The sequence below is a fragment of the Protopterus annectens genome, chromosome 10.part0 (genome assembly GCF_019279795.1).
Source record: "Protopterus annectens isolate FY-2018-M chromosome 10.part0, PAN1.0, whole genome shotgun sequence".
Classification (NCBI taxonomy): domain Eukaryota; kingdom Metazoa; phylum Chordata; order Ceratodontiformes; family Protopteridae; genus Protopterus; species Protopterus annectens.
In genome coordinates this window covers 912,279,091-912,305,176 of record NC_056744.1, presented here as the reverse complement: position 1 = coordinate 912,305,176, position 26,086 = coordinate 912,279,091, and positions in this window count along the sequence as shown.

Below are 26,086 nucleotides of genomic sequence, written 5' to 3'. Positions count from 1 at the left end.
AACCTAGTGTTTAATGTCCTATTTGACATTATTGCATCCCCCCTTCTGCATTCCATTACAAGTTTACGTGCTTGACATACCTGTTATAGTGCTGAAGAATTTCCTCAGAACACTGCAGATGGTTAGGTTTGTGTAGTCACAGTCTGTCTTTGAGTAGATGGGTTCAGACCTCAGTTGCATAGGCAATAGCTTGCCTTTTGTAGGTAACGCTCATGAGCAGGTGATTGTCTGTGCACCAATTGATGTCTCCCACTTGCTACTTACATCCAGAGCAGCTGGGTTGTCTTTACATTAGCCAATGCCATAGCAACACAGTGCTGTAATTAAGTCCTTCATGTGGGCCTTGCCCCTTTTCCTTGCCTGTGTGGAATACATTATGGAGGTGTGGGGGCTACAGCTTCACAGACAGTAGGTGGAAATACCTCTCAGGACAAGACATGTGGAGATGGCCCAAAAACATGGGGATGAAGCTCCAGAATTAGGTACAGATTGTAAGTAAGTATTGCTGTTATACACATAGAGGATTTCTAGATTAACAGGGTTTGTCTGGACATGCATTTTCTGCATGACTTGATGTCTGAAAGTGATATATGTCTGACACACCTCTCAACTGTCCAGATGTCCGCAGACTGCTCAGAGGTTTGCCTGTTATGTTTAGTCTGTTCCTCAGATAACTTTTGTTTTTGTAAAATCAGTAGGATAGTGTGAGGATTGTAGTCAGTAAATATTGATATCCATTAGTGTTTCAGACATGATATGCTTCAGTGATGTTATGTTACAACAAACCCTGCAACACCAGCAACTGTTTCAGTTTGTAACACCATTTTGTGAAATATGTCCTACTTTCCAGCCCCCTGTCCCCCAAGTATGTCATGCTTTGTCCAGATGTCTTGCAGTAAGAGGTTCAGAGGTATGGTATATCATTATTTTGTGACTGCACTCCTAGTATCATCCCATTGACTTAGCAGACTCCTGGAAGTGGTAAGCGGCAATGGCCATAAATATGTTCCCACACCCTGGAAATTCTGTGGAAATCTGTACAGTTGAGAGTTATGTATGTCTGGCCATTGTTAACAGACTGCCAAGATTGTGTAGCAGTGTTGTGTGTAAATGTTTAATGGGCTGAGTAGGGCAAGGAGCAGATGTGAGTGTCATGGATCCTTTTCTATCTGACTGTGCATGCTGCTACAGTTGCTGGTGTTCTATCAGGTGTATATGTTTGTAGACTGGGAAATGTCCTCTAACACCTCAAGATTCCCAGTAGACTGTGAGTTGGACCAGTATATGTTGGTGTAGTGGGTGACTGGCAATCAGGATATGTTTTTTCAAACAGTTGTTATACTCTAGAGTTAATTTAGGGATCTGGCATGTTGCTGTGACTGTGATGCAGATGGTGGTGGGTGGACATTTTCACATCAATATCTGCTTTTCCCTACAGTTCCATCCCTGTATCCCTATAGTGCATGATATATTTGGAAATACATAGGTAATTCCCCAGAGCTGATTTGGAGTAGTGTTGCGTTGGTCTTACTGTGGTTTAGAAGGTGCTGGGTGAAATTTTTGGCAACTCTCAGTGTTTTTCCTCTTCTGTTACATGACTGCAGTCATACCTCTCCACAGTCCAGATGTCTAGACACTGTTCAGATGCGTGGTTCATAGGTTTGGTCTGTTCCCCATAACAGTTGCAGATTTCTGACAAATCACTCGGATGATGTGAGCATTGACATCAGTAAATAATGACATTCATTTGTGTTTCAGACCTGGAATCTATCAGGAATTACATGTTAAATCAAACCATGCTACTCTAGCAGACTTCTACACGTATAACAGCTATATATCAGAGATGTCACTATTGTTTGTCCTTTATCCCCCCACTTTGTCAGACTTTTTGCAGATGTCTTGCAATAAAAGGTTGATTATCTATCTATCTATCTATCTATATATATATATATATATATATATATATATATATATATATATATATGTTTATACATATATATGTATATAAGAGTACTATGGATATATATTTTCCCTTATGTTAAGTGACTGTAGTGCATGATATGTTTGTAAAAACATTATAACTACCTAGAGCTTGGATGGTGTAGAGGTATGTTACTGTGATTGTAGTGCATGGGGCTCTGGGTTTAAGACTTGGAATTGATGATTTTTTTCATTAATGTTAAATGACCAGAATGCATGATATGTTTGTAAAAGCATTGCAAGTTTTCACAGCGCAGATGGTGTAGTGGTATGTTGCTGTGATTGTAGTGCACAGCATCCTGAGCTTGACACTTATTTTGTTGCTGGGCAGAACAAGGGCTGATGAAGACAGAGTGATTAAGGCATTTTTAAGCCATTGTAAGTGGGTTTGCATGGTTTTGTGTGGAGCTAAGCAATGCTAACAGACGGTTAAACCTTCTTAGTTTCACTTAGCACCACTTACTCCCGCTTACACCCACACTAATTTTAATTAAAGAAAAGAAAAAAGGTGATAGGAAAGTGGTGAAATGAGGGCAAGCAGGGGGTAAAACTTTCGGAAAACCAGCTATGGATGTGCAGGATAGGTGTAGGAAAGGACCGTAGCTTTACATTTCTTCTGCAGCAACAGCTGTGAATAATATGTAGAATTTGGAATTTACAGCCTCACACCCCACAGGGAGGGGTGCTGGCAACAGTCATTTGTAGAATAAATTGTGGGTAGATTGATTAATTTCACTGTACATGGGAGCAAAATGTAGAGCTATGTATGGGGCAATGATTTTTTGTGGGACAGATTCCCTTTTTTTTAGGTGAGAGTGGGATGTTGAGGAAGGGCTGCAGGTATGTTTGGGGGTAGGTTTGGCAGGCTAGGTAGCATTTGCAGACAGACAAAACACACAAGACAGCAGACAGGGGTAGTATATGACACATGAGGGGGGTAAACACCTTGGATGGGGGAGGGTGGTTGGGAATCAGAGGACCATGAGCCCCCAAATGGATACAGTGGGACTGAGGTCCTCACCAATGGGCAGTCACCACTGCACCTTCACAGCCCTGAAGGTGGCTGTGCTGGGGGCTGGACAAGAGGGGTAGCCTGCCCCTCAAGGTGCACCAGGTGGCCCTTCATTTGGCTCACCTACCCACCCAACTCAGAGTGGATGATGCTGCGCACTATACCCCAAAACATTCTTAGGGTGACAGGCTCCTCCCCGTGCCCGGGGGGAATGGGCCCCATCCCCTGAGGTGGTTCCACCCAAATGTGGTGCAGGACCAGCGGAAGAGGTTGTTCTGGGTTGAGTCCAAAGATGTGCTAGGGTCCGGTGCCACAACCAAATGGGGTAGGACAAGCTGATCCACTGGGATCTGCCTTCCCAAATGTTCTATGGTGGTGTGGTTTTCCCAGATATATTGGTTAGTCATGAAGAACACATTGCAAAATTAGTTATGACAGCATGCATGGGTGTTCCCATTAACCCAAACCAACAGATATGAAACAGTTGTATAGCAAACAGAAGACATGCATAAATGTAACAACAGTAAGCATTTTAACAACATGCAAGTTACATTGACAACAACAGGCCACCAATAATGGTATTTGAATAAGGTATGTTAATATGCAACCAATTAAATATATGAACAATAATGGAACATATGTCCCAACAATATGTTTTGAGAACAACATATTCATAGTATATGAATAATAATTATTGATGCAGATAACAGGTGGGGGCAGAGAATAAAAAGTCCATTAACAACTGTATTGGCTTCCATTTTTCACAACAGTACTGCTCAATACTCTACAGGTCTGCCCTCACTTTACATCTACCTATGGCCTATAGCTTCTGTGGCACATACATACCTATTAGACTGTCAACCTGTAATTTATTTATTTATTTATTTATTTATTGACATTTGTTTACCGGGAAAGTCCACTGGGCCATGCTAGTCCATTTTCAGTGAAGGCCAAGGGAGAAAAACTCCACAGTAACAGGTAGAATTGATAAACAAATTTCAGTATTGTTCACAGTAAGAAGTATCAATGACACATAACTAGAACTTCTCAATATACATATAAAGTCATAAATTGCACAAAAAGCAGTACATAAAGTTTTCAGTAGCCTCAGTATTTGGCTAGAAAAGTAAATGTATAGTCTAAAGTGAACCAATGACACAAAAGTACAACCTGTGAAAGTACATATAAACTAATAAGTTGCATAAAAAATATAAAAGTTTCCTAAACTACAATTTACATAGTATTTACATAGTATAGAGTGACAATGGAGAAAACCACATAAACCTAGAGTAAGGGGTATAAGTTACAGGGGCGAAAGGATGTGAGTTTGAGTGAAGACAGAGTTATACTGTTACTGCTGAAGAAGGAGTTGAGCAGTTACATATCCACAAAGAGGAGAGTTGGCTGTGGAGGGCAGCTTTGAAGATAGCTGGTGATGGTTGTAATCAGATTGAAGCTGGAAGTTTGTTCCAGATTTTGGAGATGGTCCATTAGTATAATAATTGGCCTGTAGGGAGTTTTGGCTTGTGTATTTGGAGCAGAGATTGGTGCTTAGAGTGAAGAGGATAGGCTGGATTATACAGAGAAAAAATGGAGCTGAGAGCTGGACAGTCATAAAGTTTATAGATCAGTTTATGAGTGGTGGAAAGCTGGAGAAGGAGAAGACAATGGGGAGTTCAAGCCATTTCATCTGCTTTAAGGCAGTACAGTGGTGAGTGGAGTGGCGATTATTTGTGGTGAATTTAGCAAATTTGTTAAAGAGGTGTGCAGCTTGGCCAGTAAGGAAGACTGCAGATTGGTTAATAAGGGGGTACCATAAGTTAGAGTAGGTAGAAGGCAGGATTGTGTGAGTGCTTGTTTAGAAGGGATGGATAGAAATTTGTTATTTCTATATAGCAGCCCAAGTTTTTTGTGGGTCTTACTGATATTGTTTTGGATCTGATGATCAAATTTAAGATTTTCATCAATTATTACTCCTAGCAGTTTAGTGTGTGTAACTAGTTCAATTTGAGTGGAGTTGTGGGAGAAAATTTCAAGGTCAGCTTTATTGATGGGTGAGTTCCTTTTGGGAGTGACGATTATAAGTTTGGAGTTTTCGGGATTTAGGGAGAGGTGATTTTTGTGTAGCCAGAATTTTATTAACGAAAAAGTAATTTGAGTAATTTGTTTTAGAGTGCTAACATTGATAGCTGAGCAGACTATGGTGGAGTCATCTGCATACTGGATTAGGGAGCCCTGTGAAATAACTTGTTGCAGATTATTGATGAATATTTTAAAGAGGAGAGGGCCAAGAATAGAACCTTGGGGCACCACTGTAGGGTTGTGTAAGAAGGGGGAGATGGAGTTTTTCCATTTAACAGCATGCTCTGTCAGAGAGGTAGCTACTGAACCAGTTAAGGGAATGGGGATATAGGCCTATACTAGAGAGCTGAGAGAGGAGGATAGAGTGGGAGATAATGTCAAATGCTTTTGATAGGTCAAGAAAAAGGGCTGATACAATATTTCCTGTGTCTCGGACTTTGTTGACTGTTTCTAAGAAAGAAATGAGAGCAGTGGAGGTGCTATGTCCTGGGCAAAACCCATGCTGTGTGGGGGAGAGAATGTTGTGTTGTAGAAGGAAATCTAAAAGTTGTTTCTGAATGCATTTCTCTAGGATTTTAGAGATAGGGGAAAGTATACCAATGGGATGGAAGTTAGAGATGTCGATAGAGGGGCCACCTTAATGGAGAGGTAATATTATAGCTTTTTTCCATACAGTAGGGATATAGAATTCCTGGATAGATTTGTTTATCAGAATGCTTATGGGATATGCCACTTTATTTGCAGCGAGTTTAAGAAATTTTGCTGGAATGTTAGCAGAATTTGTGTAGTGCTTTAATTGTAGAAGCACTTTTTTAATAATAGCAGGTAGGGATGGGAGAGAACTTGAAAGGTTGATGGATAGTTGTGTAGGTGATGTTAGGATGGAGAGTTTCAAAGGGTGGATAAATATGGTCAGTAGAACAAGGAGAGTTTGAGATCTTTTGCGATAGACTATGAGATATAGAGGACATGGTAGAGGGGTTTTGGAGAGGACAATTCATTTTAGGCAGAGCACCTCACTGACTCTCTTCAAGAAGAATCTTGATGAGTGGATGGGGGATCGTAGGTTTGCCCCGGGGATTACTTCCGTGTCACTATTAGACAGAGGCACAGTAAACTGAACTTTAAAAAGGGCACAGTATACTCAAATCAAGGGGTGGCGTAAGCCAAACACAATCGGGCTAGGCTTATAAATGCCCCAGGGCAGATAGCCTAGTATGAACCTATGAACCTATGAACAAGAGAATGTAGAGGTTATATTGGCAATGGTGTCAATAAAGTATGAGTTAAAGATACTAGTTATTTGTTCAGGAGGTTTGTCAGGCTGTGGGCAAGGATTGGGTTTTGTGTCTGGGGACAGGAGGTTGTTAATGGAAGTCCAGAAGGATTTTGGGTTACTATATCCAGAAGTAGTGTTGTTTGTCTTTAGCATTGACTTTTTTAGCTTGGTTATGGAGCTTTTTATATTGAATAACTTTGGATGAATTTTTGGTTTTAAGCCATGCTTTCCATGCTTTGTCCATATTATGCATGATTTCTTTGGTGGTTTTGGTTAGTCATGGGGCATTGTGTGTTTTAGTTCTTTTGTATCTTGAAGAAGCTAGACTATCTAGTAATTCAAGGAAAGAATTATTAAAGTAGTGTACTGCATCGTCCAGGGGGAAAGTTTTAAGGGTGCTTAAGTTTATGCTATTTAGGGTGCTGTTAAATGTACTAGGGTTGAAATCAGAGAAGTCTTGCACTCATTTATATGTTTTATTTGGGTAGGCTGAGCATGCTCAGATTGTGATGGAGAGGAAGTGATCACTAATAGAATTAGGCAAAGTGCCAGAGGAAATTCATTTTGAATGATTTGAAACTAGAATCCAGTCAAGGATGGATCCAACATTGGTTTTGTTATTGTACCTAGTAGCATTATTAATAAGTTGAGTGAAATGGAAAAGGTTTATACTGGCAGGAGACTGGTTAGAAGAGAGAAGACCAATCAATATTCATGTCCCCGAGGACAATAGTTTAATTTGCTATGTTGTAGGAAAGCCAAGATAAAATCTCTTCTGATGTTGGAATGTTGCTACCAGGTGGGATATATATATATATATATATATATATATATATATATATATATATATATATATAGCACTGTAATACAAAGTATTTTTGACTGTAATGGTATGGGACAGACTGTGTGAACTGTGGCTACTTTGCCGGAGGAGGTTTTACATCTCAGGGTTACATACTTGACAAAGAAGGGGTACCCTGCAATGATGTGTGAGTCTGCTACTAGCATAGTTCACCTGGATTCCTATCTGTGTCCAAGGTGATTGGCAGCATTGACCACTGGCCATGACAGTGTGACACTTGAGAGACATGTATCTGGAAGAGGGTGTTATATATGTACCTATCTTGCTGTTATTTGCAGGCATTGGGTTGGACAGTGGGGAGTTGTACATGGTGTATTGTTAGACCCTTCAAACAGCTACTACAAACATTTAATTACCTATAAGACCTGTGGAGAAAATATCAGTTACCACTATCTGACTGTTTCTACAAATATTCTAGATTTCTTGAGTGTATATATGCACATATCTTAGTACCACTTCCTGGATTTGAACCATGTTTGGGTGTGCTAAAATGAACTACAAGGCTGTTTCTTATCACACTGGAGTACAGGGGAACTGTTGTGTCTTGTTTGACTGTTTTCTGCCTAATACTGTGTGGGTTAGACAGTCTGACAGTCTGACCTTGTAATCCTGAGATTCATGCATGACATATAGTTATTGTACTGTGTAGTAATCCTTTGAAATTATATGATCTGTAAAACAAAGGTTAACACAAGGCACTGTATTTGGGGACACACTATAATACATTTGACATTAGTATTCAGGGTTCTGATCTTAGTGCATAATATATGTCATATTTCATGTATATCTTGATTTACAGCTCCACAAGCTACTGTTTTGCATACTAGCTGATTCTCAGAACAACCTCTGTTAATTCATGCTGTCAAAGTCATATCTTCTGTGCAGAACCTGTACACATTCTATTTCTACAACAACATACTGGAATAAACACAACAGCTGGTGGTTTAGGTTTTTATTGCAGTTATATGACACATTGCTCTACTACTGCATATGCTGTGGATGACTATTAGTCTGGCTAACCTTTCTTTAATCATTGCACACAGAACACAGTAAACAATTTACTCCTTATTTATTTCACTATATACTGAAAGGTAGACTTGTACTTGGCAGCCTGTTGGCGCATCCTTGTCAGTCTGTCGGCATGAGCCTCAGTGTTCATAGCCCTCTCTTCTGCAGCTGTAGGGGTGAGAAACAAACATTATGCATACCTGTCTATCACATACTCAGGCTAGAATTTGGTACAGCTATATCTGGGATACTTACAAACTGCTGGAGCATGCCAGTCATGAGCATCTTGGATCCATTGAGCCAAGAGTCCCCCCTTCCTACACTTTAGATCATCATAATGATGCTGTACCTTTTCACCAGTTCGGGGGATTCCACTGGCACTGGTGAGGTTTTGTGCCAGACGGTCCTAGGCCTCCACTTTGTACTGAGAGTCCTCATTCTGGCCCTGCAGTAGTTTGTCTTCATGGTGTTCTATGATGAGTTCAGTCATGACCCTGGACTCCAGGATGCCCCAGCACTGTGCTCAAAGGCTTGCTCCCTCTCCAACACCAGACATGTTCTTGCAGAGATCAAACTAAACAGGTTATGGCTGTATTCCTGCCTGTATGGTTTAAATAAGGCCATATTCCCACCCTTTGCCATCATTGGATCATTTTGAAAATGCTGAGCACAGCTTAGCAATGCACAAAGCTGGGTTGAACAGTGCTTAAAGGGGTAATTGCTGAGCATTGCTTAACAGTGCGCAAATCCATTTAGCTGAGCTGACTGCTGCTTAGCATTCACATTTAAGAAATGCTTACACTGACTAAGCATAGCTGAACACTGCTAACCATTGCTCACTTTTCATTTTAAAAAAATCAGGATAATGACTTAATTAAGCATTACTGACATATTAGTAAGTGTATATAATCTACTTTACATGACGTCTCTCTATGTGCTTTCATTACATTACCATGGGGTGTGACTATACTGTATGGGGCACGTGTATATATGGGTGATTTCACATGTTATATGCACTCACAGTTACATTTTAGATCAGCTACACTACCCTGGTTGACAAATATTAATTACTACATAATTTAAAATTAAAATAATAATTTTAACACTGCTTTCCCATGTAAAAATAAAGTGCTTGTCTTGGTACTTGAACCAGGAATGCCTACATACAAAGCCAGGACTCTAACCACTATGCTACCTCACTGTGAAGACTTTAGCTGTATATTTGTATCTATCTCCTATTGGATGCTTAAGCAATGCTGAGCAGAGGGCCATAATATGCACATCTGCTCAGCTACACTTAAACATACCTACATAGGGACAGATTTTTAATTATTGCTCTTACAAACTTAGGGCGTGTGACTGTGGTTTTCTAGCAAATCATTGGCAAATCCTTCAGAGTTTAAGTCAGAACATACTGCCAGACATTTGGGTTTCAGACTTCATATCCTTCACGAAACCCATGCTACTGCAAACCTTTTATTCTATCAGCTTTCCGGGTTTGTAAGTGCAATATTTAAAACGTGTCCCTATTTCTGTGCCTTTGTCTCCCCATTATTTATGGCTTTGTTCAGCTTTCTTGCTCTAGGAGGTTGAGAAGTATGTGAGCCAGGCATCTGGGCATTCTGCATAAAAAGTTGAGAGGTATGTGAGGCAGGCATCTGGGCATTCTGTGGAAACCTGTACAGTTGAGGGCTATGGCCGTATGGCACTTTTACTATGGCAGACATTTGGCTTTCATTTTTCATACCCTTCAGAAAGTCCATACTACTGCTAACCTTTTATTCTATCAACCTTCCGGGTCCCTATTTTTGTGCCTTTGTCCCCCCATTATTTATGGCTTTGTACAGCTTTCTTGCTCTAGGAGGTTGAGAGGTATGTGAAGTAGGCATCTGGGCATTCCGCGTAAACCTGTACAGTTGAGGGCTATGGCCATACAGCACCTCTACTATGGCATACATTTGGGTTTCAGTCTTCATACCCTTCAGGAAGTCCATGCTCCTGCAAACCTTTTATTCTATCAGCTTTCTGGGTTTGTAAGTGCAATATTTAAAAACTGTCCTTATTTTTGTGCCTTTGTCCACCCATTAGTTGTGGCTTTGTACAGCTTTCTTGGCCTAGGAGGTTAAGAGGTATGTGAAGTAGGCATCTGGGCATTCTGTGTAAACCTGTACAGTTGAGGGCTATGGCCATACAGCACTTTTACTATGGCAAACATTTGGGTTTCAGTCTTCATACCCTTTAGGAAGTCTGTGCTACTGCAAAACTTTTATTCTATCAGCTTTCTGGGTTTGTAAGTGCAATATTTAAAAAAGTGTCCCTATTTTTGTGTCTTTGTCCACCCATTATTTATGGCTTTGTACAGCTTTCTTGCTCTAGGAGATTGAGAGGTATGTGAGGCAGGCATTTGGGCATTCTGCATAAACCTGTACAGTTGAGGGCTATGGCCGTGCAGCACTTTACAATGGAGGGGGTATGTGACAGAACCTGTCACACACCCTCTGCATTGATTTATTGCTCCCCTATGTATTTCACTGTCCACGGACATTGAAATACTCATTTATTTCATTTCAGTGTCTGCGGACACTGAAATACTTTTAAAAAAGTGCCGTACAGCACTTTCTAAGTGCATGCGGGCATGTTAGATGTGTTGCAAACTACCTAAACACACCCCCTGCACTCAATAGTGTTTGTGTCTGTTTAGCCTTAGCAGCAGCGCACATTCATGTATATGCAAGATGCTGCTGTTAAAGCTAAGGCTAAATGGACACGGTTCACTCCATGCAGGAATAGCACTATTCCTCCATGGAGTTTGCTGAATCCAGTGGAGCAAGTTTATTCCATAGCATGGGGATCCTTTGAGACACATATTTGTCTCTCCAGCATGTTCAATTAATTTTGCAAGCAATTTAGGTCCTTGGATCTAGTGTTTCTAGTGCTATTTGTTTTGCAGAAGTGCCAGAGATTTATAGGTTCATTGGTTCTTAGGTAGGTACTAGGCTATCTGCCCGAGGGCATTTATAAGCCTAGCCAGAGTGTGTCAGCTTTCAGCACCCCATTGATTAATTAACTGATCCTCTGTCTAGCAGAGCCAATGAAGTGATCCCAGGGGTGTATTTTCTGTTACCCATCCACTCATCAAGGTTTCTCTTGAAGAGTGTTAGTGAGGGACTCTGCCTGATGTAATTTGGAATTTGGAATTCATTAGCAGAATATAAGAAATCCTTTTATGCTAGGCATAAATCCCCTCTCAGTAACCTTTAGGAGACTAAGTACAGAAATAGGGCCCTGGATTCTCCTGGTGAGGACCTTTGAGAGCATTCCAACTGCTGCAAGTGCTTGGTTAGGTACATGCCAAAGGGGGCATTTTACACAATGATGGGCCTGATAAGGGAAGAATAGAGTAGTACTATAACTTCCATGGACCTGGATGCTATATCCTTGCTTATGAGTTGGGCAACATAGAATGATTTTCTTACTATCTTGGCTATGTGTTGGTCAAAGCCAGATTACTATCTACATATGTCCCCAGATAATTAAGTATCAGGTCAACACTTAGGGGTGTTTTATAGATGGAGTGATTAGCTTGGGTGGATGATTTCTCAAAGGGCATTATAATACATTTCTTCAGGTTGAGTATTAATCTGTGGCATTGGCAATAGTCATTTCTTTGTGTTAGATCCTCATGTAGGATGTTGCTTTCATGAGGGGAATCCATGGTAGCTCCCAATTTACAATGGGTTCATATTAGCTTGTCGAACACTCAAAAGACTGAATGCTCTTTGATCGACAGCTAATATACGAAACCACAAAAACTGAAACGGTCAGAACAGCGATTTTTTTTTTTCCCCAAGGAAAAAAATTTCTGTTACAAAAAATACAAAAAAAAAAAAAAAAAAAAAAAAAACAAATCCACAAACAAAATAAAGTGGGGAGCAGTGCCAGCCATACTCCCGCTACTTAAATATACCAACTCCAACATTGCACCACAGTGGAGGAAACTGCAAAGTCCTGACAATGGCCCAGTGATTTTTTTCCCTGGGAAAAAAATCACTGTTCTGGATGTTCAAGTTTTTGTGGTTTCGTATATTAACTGTTGATCAAAGAGCATTCACTCTTTTGAGTGCTTGGCAAGCTAATAGGAGCCCATTTACAGTCATCTGCAAACATGGTGAGCCACAGGCCTTTGATATTAGCCTTTACTTCTGAGATGTAGATGCCAAACAGAAGCATGCCCAATATGAAGACCTGGCATACTCCACTGATGACCGGTCTCCTGGTGGAAATGGTCTCACCAGTCCTGCCTTCTTGGGCCTTATATGTGAGCCAGACAGAAATCCAGGAAGTTATGTAAGGATTTATGCTTACCGTTAAGAGTTTGGCAACAGTATCTGAGTGGGGTATTGTACTGAGGGCGTTGACCAGGTTAAAGCAGGCAGTATGAACCATTCTCCCCTCATTCATATTCATAGCTTTTGAGACCCTCTTGAAGAAGTCTGCCAGACTGAGTACTTAATGCCTTGTCTTTACAAAGTCAAACTGGGATTTGTCAAGTGTCTGTAGGTTGCCAATGTCTTTGTTGATCATTTCCATGATAATTCATTCCTTGGCTTTTCATATAAACTTGTCAGACTGATGGGTCTGCAGTTCCTGCAGTTCCTGCAGTCAGTTGATGGTAAACCCTTATGAAGAGGGAAGACCATTGTGATCCTCCATTCATCTGGCACATAACCTGTTTTGATGTTGTAGTTGAAAATCACCTTAAATGGTTCTGCTAGGTCTTGTTTTAGGCTATATAACAGGCAACCAGAGATGTTGTTGGGGTCCACTGCGACAGTATGTTTGGCCTTAGCGAGCAGCACCAGGATCTGTTTCTTGTAGCTAGGTGGTGGGGTATGTTAGAAGGGATTTCTCAGGAGATAATGGGAGGGGGTAAGTGTGGAGAGTTAGAGCTAAATTTTTCAGCCAGAGGGTTTGCTATGTCACCCTGGTTAGATAAGATTGAGTCATTTACCACCAGTTCTGCACACTGCTGAGTGTTACCATTAACTTTCTATCCTGACCTTGTGATTGGCCTTGTTGGACTTTGCTAGATTTCTTAGTTTCCTGTTTAGTTGAATCAGAGTGCTCTTGTCCCTATGAGAGCTGCTCTTTCTGATTTTGGCTATGACTTTTTTTGTTATATACCCTTTTAAGGTAAGGATTCCTCCAGAGGGGCTTATTTTTGGTGTTAGATATGGGCTTGCTAATGGTAGGTATAGCAGCTTCAGTGCAGTCATTTGCATGTTTGTACAGGGTTTCTGTAAATAATTCTGCATAGGAAGTGGTGTTCATGACATTTGGGGGAGCCATGAACTGTTGCATTATAGGATGTAGTTTCCTTTAGAAGACTTCCTAATGGTTACATGTTTAGTTGTGATTTCCATTTTGATTTTTACAGCTTTGTTGTGTGACATCAACAATAAGGATGTGACATAGTGGGGGGGGTGCAACACTGTTAGTGAGTGCTAGGTCTAATATGTTTTATTTTCTGGTTGGAGTGTGCACTATCTGTTCCTGGATGTTTATGTTGATAAAGTCCAGGAAACATTGTGCCTGTGAGTTAGAGGCAGTGTAAATTTCTCAGGCTCTAGAGGGGCAGTTAAATTCTCCAGTGAAAAGGGTATTTGGTTGGATGTCAAACACCTCTAGTAGGTCTAGGTAAGAGTTTTGAGCTTCGCAGGTCGTAGAGGGCAACCTGTAGCAGGCCAGGACTTGGTAAGGAACCTTATCTATGGAGACTCTAGGACATCACTCTGTTCAACCAATCTGGAGTTGTATTTCTTGCTATTGTAGATTGAGTCACATCCACCATTATCCCCTGGCTGTGTTGATGTGGGTCTAAATGTGTGTAAGTCACTATAGCCTTCATTACCAGAGTATTTTCTGTGCTTTTAAACCAAGTCTTTGTGACTGCACAGATGTCTACTTCTCCAAACTGATGAGAGCTTGTAGGGAGTGGAATTTCTTGTTTAGGCTCTGAGCATTGAGCAGTAACACCTTAATAACTCCTTACAGCTGAGTGATGCCTCTAGGTGTTTCTGCAGTTACATCTTACTGACACCTCTGGCATCAAATGTTACTTGTTCGTCTTTGCATTAATAATTCCAAAACCATGCTGCATACAAAGTATTAAAGATTTCATCCTAAAGCATGTGATGGAAAACACAAATGTATTGATATTTGACCTCTTTCTTATGCAGTTGAAGAAATATTAACTGTTAATATAATATTCATTTGTATTGTCAGGAATTTCATGTTTTACTAAATATCTGGACAACCAAGTAGCACAGAGGGAACTGCTCAGCCTCATATGAAACCTCAGCTGGATGAATGATATTCCTAATTCTTTACAAAAGATTGCAAACGTAATAGTTACTATGTTTACCGTGACTTATAATAGCTAGTTTTAGACCTAGAACCTAAAGAATACTATGACTATAAAAATAGTTTGAGCTGGAGTTTGCCATTTATACTTCCTTAATACTACCCATGGTTCCATTTACATTTGTTTGAAGTGTGAGGACATAATTTGATTCTATCAAAAAGATTAGGCTCTGTCCATTGGAAGTTAATAGTACAAACTTCCAGAGCTCCTTAGAAGGGAACGAGTTAAGTTACTTTGAATTTTTTTTTTTGCTATATTGGTAGTTTTGTTATTTTGATATTTTGGAATGAATAAAGGGTCTAAGGGACATTGGGCAATGTTTTAGCCAACATCCAAAATCCAGTGGGTAAATGTATAGACCATCCTTGGCAAAATAATGAGGTCTGTTAATCGTGTACTCCCATGCAGATAGATACTGGATTCCTCTGGAGTGACACCATAAATTAAGCTAGTTATTAAAATCAATCATATTCTATTCATACTGTGGCATCATCCTTGGTGAAGGTAGAATATCACTTACCTGTCTGTGACACATATTCAGAGACATCCATTATGCCTCTTTACATATAATGCAGTGAGGTATGTCTCAGATCATCTGCACCCACATGGACAATGGTCGAATTGTATTGGTACCTGTGGTGCAATGACTTGAGTGCAAAGGTGATATTGCAAATAAGTGTTCCAGACAGGCAACTTGAATATTATCTTCTTGTCCTACCTGGTTGTGCATCAGTGTATGTCGCTACTGAGTCACCTACGACTATAGGATGTTGGATTGTGTGGAGGCTTGCCTTATGGCCTTTTGCACTAAGTCAATGTGATTCTTAGCTATATGTTTCATGGTGGGTGCTGTCTTTGTTGTCTCTTTATGAGGTAGTTGAGGGTACTTGTTTCTTAAGTTACATTTAGGAGGCTTTTGTGGTTTAAACAGGTGATCTTTAAGAGCCTTGGCATATGTAATTACTTGTTTGGTTTGAGCTGTGTATGATTGGTTTAGTGTGGTGCTGAGTGATAATGGCAATCTGCATGTTATTTGTCATGGCTTTGTGTGATAGTTTTGCCTCCAATAATGCGAAATAACTGCATCTCTCATACATTGCATCAGTTTGTTTAAGTAGTAGGACAATTTCTACATTGTCTCAGGATGCCCATTTCAACCAAACTGGCTACAGAGGCGGTTGGAAAGCACAAATCCATGGTTCCAGGTGCTTGCTAATTATCAATAATAGGTCTCTGCAACACTCAGGCAATTCCTATGATTCGGACATATGGCACATGTCCAACCTATACCAACTGTTTGTATAGAGGATTTCCAGCATAAGAACCATAGGAAGGTTGTCTGGGACCCGGTGCAGTTCCCCAAACTGCACCCCTAAAACAAAGATACAAAAAAAAAAAATAAAAAAGATGTTCTGCTCTGAAATGCTGTAGCTTGATACAGTTAAATCACTATGCACTGTCTGCTTCTGCACTTGAGCCATAACCAGATATTCAGTACTGGCATTTGTTTATGAAGCCATGATATTCCTGTAGCTTCATAAAGCAATGCTGGTACTACACCATCAACACCTGATGATTGTGCCCCCATTCACCTTTCAGCCATAGGAGCCACCCTGCTCACCCTACCCTAGTTATAATATTGTCTCTCAGGAACTATTTGTAGGTACACAGACAGATGGTTTACTCAGGGCAGTATGCACACATAGTATAAACACCTGTTATCGCTGTGGGCACATAGAACAGTATGCTTGCTTATGGTAATTGTCTGGGTCAAAAATAATAAAGTTTTGTAGGTTGCTGTTTTTTTTTTTTAACCATTGCTAATGGCCTGGTGAAGGATTCCAGGTGGTAAGCCTGAGGATTTCAGTAGAGGTTGTTGTAGTTTGTGTGGGGTTGGCATGTGCTGTCATACTTCACAGCTGGACCCTCCCACGGCATACCTATCAACTGTACAGATTTTGTAGAATGTCCACATCTTTGCTTCTGTAGTGGGATGCAGATGTTAAGAAGAGAGAGTGTTGCGGGAGGTGCCATGGGAGGGGCATCTACGTCATGTAGACTTTGTGTGGTGATCCACTGTGTAACTGTAATTATATGTTTACCACATGGTTATACTAATGTGCTTTATTTTTCTTATCTTTCTACAGGCCCAGTTGTGGTCAATGTCATGGAGAAGCATCAGTTGCCACTGCATGAGCTGGATGTTACCTCTGGTGTAGGATCACTAGTGGCCATTATGTCTGCCCCTTCTGAAGTTTTCTGGAAGGATTGCTGGTGGCCTCTGTGGCCAATTCTCAGAATGGGGGGTGCAGTCCTTTCCTCAGTATGTTTGTATTTTGCTGACCCTAATATATGTCTACTACTGCTGATCCACTCTGCCAGCCTAGAGCTACACCTCCCCAGACTGGCAGCTCCATTTTATTGTGCAGTCCTTGTCATCTGTTGGTATCAGTTGCTGAGGCTGATGTACACTGATGTTTGTTGAAAACAGGATGTCCACCTAGATGCTGTGGAATGCCTTCTGGTATGGCTTATTGAGTCAGGGGACTGACAAAGCTGACCATTGAGCTACCAGAGATGCAACCTGCCAAAGACATCACTCATGTTGGTGACTGATGGCTGGGTGTTACTCTCTGGGCTGGCCAGGCATCTTTTCATGGTTCCTGTGCTATCCGCATGCAAATGTTTTTCTCCCTCTTGTGTCATTCCTTACACCTCATTCATTGCTCAAATCTCATTCGCCGTCACCAGCTGTCAACCCTTTACCAGTCTGAGTCCTACAATCACCATCCCAATCTTTTCTGTGCTTATTACCACTGTTAGTCAATGCCTGCATTTTATATTTGTTTTTCTCCCCTACTTCCTTCCCTCCTCACACTGTCCTTCGCCTACTAATCTTATCTATCTATATTACCAAACATTCTTCTTTATATATTGAAAATATGTCTCTATCCCTCTTTATATATTGAAAATATGTCTCTATCCCCCAACAAATTGCTGTATCCTCCCTGTCACATTTCCTGGCTACCCTTGTGTGCTTTCCTCTCCTTGTATTGTCCCCATTCCTGATTTCCTATATTCCCCCCTTTCCTTCTCATTTCCAGTCCTTGCTCTCAGTAGGCAATCTGGAAAAGCAGTTATGCAGTATTTCTCTTCTCAGAGAAGCATGCACAAACTATGGCTATCTACCCTGCCATAGTAGTGATGTCCAATATGTCAGCCATATACCTGTCTACTACTACTCATCCACTCTGCCAGCCTAAAGCTACACCTCCCCAGACTGTGACACCTCCATTTTACTGTGCAGTCCTTTCCTTTTTGCTGATGCTAATATATATCTAATTACCTTTGGGCCATGTTGACTTACATGCTTCATTACATTTAGCACTGCATAGGTATGCCTGCAACTGAAATACTGCACTGTGTAGCCTTAAATCTTCATTGTTTTATTATTATATCCATACAGATAAATATTGCATATGCATGCCTAGAAGCAGGGTGCAGAAATTATGCCAGTGCCCAGGCTATAATATATATTCTGTGAAATCCCAAGCAAAACATTTATTGTAAAAATATGTTTGCAGCTAAGTACCACTAAGATGATCAGAGACAACCTCTGCAGAAATTGAACTCCAGCAAAAGGTATTGGTGACACCCCTTGTCATTGTATATCTCCTTTGGCACCCATCATGATGCTTTCTGTCTTCTGATGTTTGTGTTGAACTCTGAAAACAAACTAGAAACCTTATGGGACTCAGAGATAAAGGAAACAATTGTTTTTTTTTTAATTATTATTATCAAAACAGAAAAACAATTTCTTTCAATATGAGTTAGAATAACCTTGATGTCATAAATATATTTAGTATCTGTGGTTTGGTGGATTATCCCATTTGGGGGAGGGCAGTGGGTTACAATGTTCTCCACAGAAACAAAATATATGTTGTCTATTTTATATATATCATAATTTTTGCAAGAGTGTGCTCCCCCCAATATCCCTGCCTACTAAATACAGTAACTCAAAGGATGCACTGCCTCTGAGTGGAGGAAATACTTGGGTTTTCTAGAAAGGCAGATACTTTAATATTTACAGTCTGCAATGAGTTGTAGCACACATAAGGCCTAGTATTCAAAATATTCATGCATATTTTGTGAAGTATCATACCCTCTATTCACGACAGCAACTCTTCTCACACTTTTGCAAGGCTCCTTCTTCCATGCTGGATAAAATTACTTTCCTTTAATCTGCCAGCGCATACCATTATTGTTGGATTTTTGCTGTACTGGGCTCATAAGACACTAAATGAAGGGAAGCTCATTTCTGAAGTTGCTGTAAGACTTTCCTCCAACTCCAGACCATAAAAATTTAACAAATTACAAATAAGCTGCTGTAAAAAGCCAGTATACCCAGAATGCTTTGATTTATTGGGGATAAATAACAGTACTGACTGAAATTACACACACACACACACACACACACACACACACACACACACACACACACACACACTGATTCTACGTCAGTAACAATTTTATTACAAAGCAAATTACTGAATTAAAAAAAACAAAATTTTGAATAAAATGAACTGAAAGGAAATGAAAAGTCTGAGAGCATGTGCACTGTAGAACGTAAAATTACTGAACAGTGTGAACAAGGGGAAAGAAGCTGCATATTTCAAAGAAATAATCAATTTATCTCAGTTAATAAATGTGACATCATCATAATAAATTAACTTAAAATCCAGTCAGCAAAATAGTTAACTCTGGTCCACACACTGTAAAACTAAAAAACAAAATGAATAGTGACTGTAGTAACTGAATTAGTTCCTTTACCCAGCCATCACAATAAGCTGAACTGATTAATTTGACTGAAGTTGAAAGTTCACAAACAACTTTCCCTGAAAAGCCATTCATTATTTCTTGCCTTTTATAATTTTGAATTATTTGATGTTCAGGCAACTTCAGTGTTTCCAGAAGCTTTTCCAAATCATATTTCACACAAAAACCTTGCTTCCATCACCCAGTCATGTTTCTAACATGCTTTTATTTATTTAATTTTAATATAAAACTTCCCTGGTACCTTGACCAACAATTTTGACTCATTTATTCCTCCATGAGCAAGACACAGGCATCTCTGAGCTAGGCTAGAATTCTCCATTCCATTTGTATCTCTTCCCTGTTTGATGATCTGATTGACCCATCCTTTCCCTTGGATATGGGAGTGGGGCAATTTAAAGTGAACCAGTGTACTGATCCTATGGAACTCCTTGCCTCATCCGTATTAACTCATCTCTGCAAACAGCCAGCTGACTCCCAATGGCTGCTTTCATGGGAAATTATATGCATGCTCACACCAACATAATCCTGGACTCAGCAGTGCACAAACAGCTTAACAGAGTGAGCTTCCCCTTGCCTCATTCACTAAAGACTACCAACCCACTAGTAGGCATTGCTAATGTGTTAGGTCTGGCCACCTTCCTACACTAGGCTGGGTAAGCTGGCATTAGCCTCTCAAGCCTGGCCTCCCTTGCCCAGCCCTTTCAGAGGTTACACAGCTAATTGAATACAAATAACCAGAGATGTAGTCAGAACTTCATCACTCTATGCCATGAAGCTGGGCAATAGGTGTTTCTCTGTTTTTATCTAAACCTAGCATCCTGTTACTGATGCATTGCCCTACTCCCACACATTACGTATACCATCTCACTACTACCCTAGTGATATAACATTACTGTATAACTCCTACCAAACTACTCTCTATTGAGATAATCAGGAAGTACATACTGGCAAACATCTACCACCAAGCCTTTAGGATAGGAGGAGTTACGGTTGTATGTCGCATTACCATATTACTGTCACAGCTATGTGCATCATTTTGGAAGGAGGGGGGCATCAGTGAATGAGGAGATATTAAGTATCGAGTTAGGGAGGAGCCATAATGTAGCTTAATTTCATACCTTTCTTGCAGTCAGATGATCTGTCAGATTTGTTCATTTTTACAGCTGCAATTGTTTAAATGAGGCCTGAATAATATATTGTAGGAACCTTTTGCAAAGAAAAACAAATCATGTCTTTAATTGTTGTTCTATTCAGATTATTTAAATATTGTAGAACTTCCCTGTGCAAAAAACATTATAACTCTAAAGGATACATATTTAAATATTATTTTACTGTGCTCAGCCTCAAAAAGACATTCCCCCGGATTCATGAAACCTCCGTGTAAGACTTAATATGTCTTACTCGGAGGCTGCAGTTGAACGGTATGATGTCAGCGTGCCATGAATATTCATGAGGGCACTCTGACTCATCGGTAACTCTTACACGGACTGAGTAGGCAAGCAGGGGGTGTGTCCGACTGCTGAGCAGTCTAAATGTCCACACCCCTGCAAGGTTTTCAAAAGCATAATGCCAACAGACAAGAGCGAGTTCGCTCAAATGTACTTGCACCCAACACCACACTCCCTGACACTGTAAACCCCCATCACAGTTATAAAACGTAAAATATTAAATTTATTTTATTTAAATCCACAATATAGCTGCCCGTATTTGCACTTGTTTGCGCAAGTGTGCCCATTGCTTAACCACAGTTAGCAATTGTGACATTGAAGAACATATAAGTACTACTTATGCAAATGAATCCAAATAGCAATAGCGTAATGGTAGAGCGTATGCACAAAGAGAAGGCATTCACGGTTCGAGTCCCACCACTCCCCTTTTTATTTATGTTTTAAATCAGTATTTGAAATAATACCAGACATATATGATTAAAATTTTATTAAAAGCAGTGACATGGCCAATGTATCAGTGAACAAAATATATATTTTTAAAGGACCCAGATATATAATAGCCTGCTGTTAAGCAATGTTTTACACAGCTAAACACAGGTGCCCATAGTTTAATAGCGCTATACCCATCTAAGCAGAGGTGCCAATAGTTTAATAGTGCTTTATCCAGCTAAACAGAGTTGCCCATAGTTTAATAGCGCTTCACCCAGCTAAACAGAGTTGCCCATAGTGTAATAGTGCTTTACCCAGCGCAACAGAGTTGCCCAAAGTTTAAAAGCGCTTTACCCAGAGCAATGTGTTTGCGTGGACATGCGCGCCCCACCAACCAAGGCACCGTAGGGCACCGGAGAGCAACGTAGAACTAAGTTGCTTAAACACAGCCACACCCCCTAGCCTGTCTAGACAGTATTAAAATAAAAGAATGACAAGGTTCGAACCCAGGACCCTTTGCATAATAATCAAAGTACAGAACCACTAAGCCATGACAACATAGGAGAAGCAGCAACTATTAACATTCATAAACTTACGAATGGTGGTTTAACCATTACTAAGCAGGTCTGCAGTCAGCTAAGAATTTTACAAAATGGCCAATCATAAAAAAGTGCGGGGAAATGCGGCATATTTAAGCCTCATAGGTGGGAATACTCACCATAACTGATTGTAGCTCACATTTGCAGTCAGAATGGCAGGTGCAGGAGAGGGTTCACGCTTCCGAGCACAACGTTGGGGCATTGAGGAGTCCTTATCCACCGTCATGAGACAAGACTCCTGCAGGGCCAGTTCCAAGGGATGGAGTACAAGGCAGAGGCTTGGAACCGGTTAGCTCGTGACCTCACCAGTGCCACAGGCATTCCTCGGACTGGTGAGCAGGTCCGTGACCACCATGCAGACCTGAAGAGACGAAAGCAGGACCGCCTGAACCAGTGGATACAGGAGGCCTGTGGGATGCAGAATGCCCCACAACTGAGTATGTAGCCATGGAATGCAGTATGTAAGAATTGATGATGGAGTATGTATAACGGATAGGTATGTCTCAATATCCCTTCATTTACTTTACAGCTGCAGGTGACCGTGCTGCGAATCAGCAAGCCTATGCTGATAGGCTGCTAAGGCTGCGCCACCAGGCAGGTTAGTGATTATTCTGCATGTATTGTTACATAAAATATGGGAGGGAGCATGAAAGAAAGTGTTGTAGTCCAATAAAACAGCCTTAGAATTGCCTGAATAAGTCCTCTGCATGTACTGTCAGATAAAAACGTCAGAGAGGCAGAAAAAGAGTGTAGCAACCCATTAAGAAAGGTAACATATGTCTGGAATAATATCCCTGCAGGCACTGTCATATAACATAAGTGAGTGAGCCTGAAAAAAGATTGTTCTAACCTATTAATAAAGGTATAATATGTCTTGAACATGTCCGCCATAAACACCGTTAAAACAAATAAAGGAGTGAGCCCGTGGAAAAGTGTGCAATGTCATTAATAAAGGTCTAAAACCCAGAGTGTGTCTGTGTCACAGAGTCTGAAATGTTGTTGTACCTTTGCATTATACAAACAGTACTGTTTGAAAATGTGCTGGCAACCCAGAGTTATGCAGTCCCATATAAAGTGGGTGATGGAAGTGCTAGTAGCTGTGAAACATATATACAGTCCACAATAGTCAGTTACTGGCTGACATGAATAAGTAAACCTGGCACATGTAGCATGTAATTATTCACCAGAAATGTGAGTGTGTGTCAAGAAATGTAGGGTTCTGTACAAATAGAAGTGAAAATGTCATGTGAAAACATCCCAGATATGTAGATAAAGAAATATAAATGCAAACAAGAAATATGTAGCAGTAACATCTGCATCCTGGACAGTTAGTATGTCAGATATAGATCAGTCATATATTGAACTAGCCAAACCCATGACACAACCTAATGTATGGTGGCAAGTGTAATAATACAGGTAGGGGATATACACTTGCAGTCACTGGGAATGTAGTGTAGACTAAAAGATCATTATAAGATGTTAACCGAGGTTTTTTCTACACCCTACCGTATGTGCAAAAACCATGCAATTCCACACCTCAATGGGTATGTTTAACCTTAAATATTTGTTGGGACATATGTCCTATTGTTTTATAAATATTTGCATTGATGTTGATGCATGTGCCCTGTTCAAACACCACGTTCATGGTGGCCTGTTGCTACCAAACATCCCTGCATGCTGTTGGAATATCCACTGTCGTTCAATATATGCATGTGTTATGCTTGCTGTTCAACTGTTGGAAACTTGGTGTGTTGGGTTAATGAGAATATTACTGCATGCTGTTACAACTAATCTGGAATGCTGATGTTTATATTGTAATTAAACACACCTAATCACAGAACGCATGGGAAGGCCAGTCCCAGCTTACCCACCTGTCCCTCCTCAGTTGGCGAGTGCACCTGGCACCAGCAGCTCCGGTGCCCAGCCTGGGCTCTCCTCCTCCGTTGGTCATGAGCCACCTTCGGGTGGAAGCACTGCAGGGGATGGGGCTCGTCCCCTCCATGCAAGCGTGGGCAGAGAAGGGCCACCTGTCACCCTTCAAAGGGTCCGGGCTGTGGTGCGTAGGGAGATCCAGCATTCAGTCACTGATTACCTATGCCAGCTTGAGGTGAGAGTGGTGCATCTCTTGGGTGAGCCTGCCCATCCTACTCAGCCCCCAGCACAGCCACCCTTGGGGCTGTGAAGCTGCAGCGGTGACTGCCCATGGGTGGGGATCTCAGTTCCACTGTTACCATCTGTGGGCTCAGGGGTTTGCGATTTCCAAACAACCTTCCCCGTCAATTGTGTTCACCCACCCCATGTGTCAAGCTCTGCCCCTGTATGCTTCTTGTTTGTCTTGTCTGTTTACCTCCCCAACCTACCTCCCCAAATATACCTACATCCTCTACCTCACATTCCACTCTCACCTGAAAAAAAAAATAAAAAAAGGGCATTCTGTTCCCACAAAAACATTACGCCCCATACATAGCTGCCCAATTCGCACACATGTCCACTGGACATGTAAACTGATAATTCTAATTGGCAGTACAACATATTTTGTTGTCCTCACCCCTCTATCAGGGGTGGAAGGTTTCAAATTTCACACCAAATTCAAACATATGCACAGCTGTTGATGGTACACCCTACACCCATCCTGCACATCCCGAGCTGGTTTCCCTATTGTCTTTCCGTCTTTGTGCCCCCTTTTTCACCACTTTCCTACCTCCCCATTTTCTTTTCTTTAAAAGAAATTAGCACGGGGTTAGCGGGAGTAAGCACATTTAAGCAGTAGTTAGCGGGGGTGTGCGGGCGTGAGCTTGTGTGCACTTAGCTAGGGATTGCTAAGCATCACGCAAACCCACGCAAACCCAATTACAACTGCTTAAAAGTGCCTTAGTCACTCTGTATGACAAGGCCCTTGTACTGCTCAGCAGCAAAATAAAATACCCTTGTCAGTCTCAAGCCCCACACCTTGGACTCACCCATCTGCATGATGTACCACTAAGCCACAGCAGATATGCAATAACTTGGTGCTAAAAGAAATATAACATGCATTACAAGGAGTGAATGTAAAGGGAAAATAGGAAAGCCTAAGGAATACATTGCAATAAAGAAATATAACATGCATTACAAGGAGTGAATGTAAAGGGAAAATAGGAAAGCCATAGGAATACATTGCAATAACTACTGTAGTATGCCAGTTAATTCCCTTATTCCAAAAGAAAGTACATACTCCCATGTATCCAGTGTTATCATTAGGAGGTGTGAGTAAACTTACACACAGTGAGAACTGCAATTATCACACAGCAGGCTGCATGCAATTACTAAATGGTGGGCACCAATTGGTGCAGAGGCCATCACATGCACATGTGCAGATACCTACAAAAGCAGCCTGTACTTGCTGTCCACACATGCAATCATATCATTGCAGCAACTGGAGAGAGAGAGAGAGAGTGAGAGAGACAGACAGACAGAGACAGACAGACAAACAAACAGAGGCAGTTGGAGACACCAAACCAAAAAAACAAAAAAAAAACACGTCAACAGGTACAACAGACAGAGGTGAGAAATACAAAGGTAAGGTATGTAACAGAGATGTATTTGCTGGCATCCAAATGATGTGTCTGAAGGGTACTCTACATACTGTGAACCCTCCATATGTGGTAGCAGTCAGTATCTATATGTATATGCAGATGTGCATAGGGCAAGGGACATACTGCAACTGTTAGTGAAGGCTGGACATATATATGTAGTTGAAGGTTTCTATGTGCATATATCTATGTAGGTTGTAGTGTGTGGCATTGAAAACAGCAAGCAGTGCAAGTATATGCCATGTGGTGGTTAAATGCTGTGGGACTGAGTTACAGCCAGTGAGGTCCGCTACAGCTATACAGCCTGAGGACAGCGAAATGCATTCTGCACAACACTGTGCAATATTATTACATAATTGTATGTCTCACAACTGTTTCATAATTGATATTCCCACCATGAAAGGTGGGCAGTATATGTGCCTATATGTGCATGTATATGTACAGCAATGGATGTTTACAAGTATGTATATATATATATATATATATATATATATATATATATATATATATATATATATATATATATATATATATATATATATATATATATATATATAT